The following is a 1,403-nucleotide window of genomic DNA, read 5'->3' on the forward strand; positions in this document are numbered from 1 at the left end:
ATTATAAGCAGTAGTTTTAAATAAGTCCGCCGACATTTTAAATAAATCCCCATGTGACAGAGCTACGCACCATGTAATGGCAATTCAAAAGGTACAAACAACAGTAAGTACCCAGCATTTAGATTGTCCCAAATAGCCTTAATTGTTTGAGTACTGTTTGGACAACCCATTGGTCGCATGTGTAAATCCACTTACTGGCTTTTTTATTATTCTATGTGAATTTTTTCCAGTTAATCACAATTTTTAGTCTGCCTTCACTGTGTTTTACTATAGTATGGGATTGTTTTGGCAACAATAATTAGTGTGTCATTTGCACTGCATGAGTGCCACAGGCCTGCCCTGGTGTAATGAGTACATGTTTTAGCAACAGATTGACAATGCATCTTGTTAAATTTGCATTTCAACCTCATATAGTAAATTGGGAAAATATTATAGTTTTATTTTCTTATTACAGGAAGCAGATACTGCTCTTATTGTATCAGCAAGAGGAGGAGACTATGAGACTGTAAAAGTACTGCTGGATAATGGAGCTGATCCAAATGAATGGGATGGCGTTAGTATTTACATACAATGCATGTGATACCTCATAGTCTTATTTACATTAAAAGAAGATGACAAATATTGTGTTACTTTGCAAACGAAACCCACCAATTATGAACAATATAGCTTTTGTGACTCAGTTTAGAAGTCCTAAGTTGATTTTGTACTTAAAATTTAAATGGTTCATTTCTGCACATGTGCTTGTAGTTGTAGCCTTTTACAAGTAGACTTGTGTGTGCTATGTTTGTGTTTTGTTACTTATCTTCAGATCATATCCATTAAATGTTAAACCACATTAAATGGTATTAATAGCAAAGTATTCATTTCTTATCATTTAAATTATAATACATGCAGGTACGTACTACAGCACTAATGGCAGCAATAAACAACAAACATCATCATGTGGTGGAACTTTTATTAACCGAAGGAGCTGACCCAAGCATAATGGATAATGTGAGTAACTGAGTATTGTACATGAACATGCATATAATAACATGTTTAAGCACTGTCAGTCAATATCAGGTTTGTAGCTTAAATGTATATAGTCAAAGCCCAACATCCACTAAGCAACTTGTTTGTGGCTACTTTGATCTTGTGAATAGGTTTAAATCAATTTGTAGAACAGATTTTTATTCTTAGATGACAAGATCAAAGTAATCACAAATGTTACTAGCATGTTGCTTAGTATAAATATGGAGGAGTTATATTTAATGAATGAGAGGAATGACTAGTTTTTTTCTAATTCAGTTTTAATTATGCCATTTTGTGGCATGTGTCCTTAAACATGTGTACACAAAATGGTGTATTTTTATTTTATTTTGATGAATGGTTGTCAAATTCCCAATTTACCCTGCCAGCTATAC

General features: G+C 33.3%; 1 long non-coding RNA gene across 1 annotated transcript; it reads left to right on the forward strand.

Moving 5' to 3' along the window:
- The first annotated feature begins 458 nt into the window (after window positions 1–458).
- LOC109592944 (uncharacterized) lies at window positions 459–926 on the forward strand. The gene is made up of 2 exons (XR_002190646.1): window positions 459–553; window positions 895–926. It is a non-coding gene; the product is annotated as an uncharacterized LOC109592944 (long non-coding RNA).
- Window positions 927–1,403: the final 477 nt, after the last annotated feature.

Source organism: Amphimedon queenslandica, unplaced genomic scaffold, assembly GCF_000090795.2.
Source record: "Amphimedon queenslandica unplaced genomic scaffold, v1.1 AMPQUscaffold_3419_Cont24587, whole genome shotgun sequence".
Lineage (NCBI taxonomy): Eukaryota > Metazoa > Porifera > Demospongiae > Haplosclerida > Niphatidae > Amphimedon > Amphimedon queenslandica.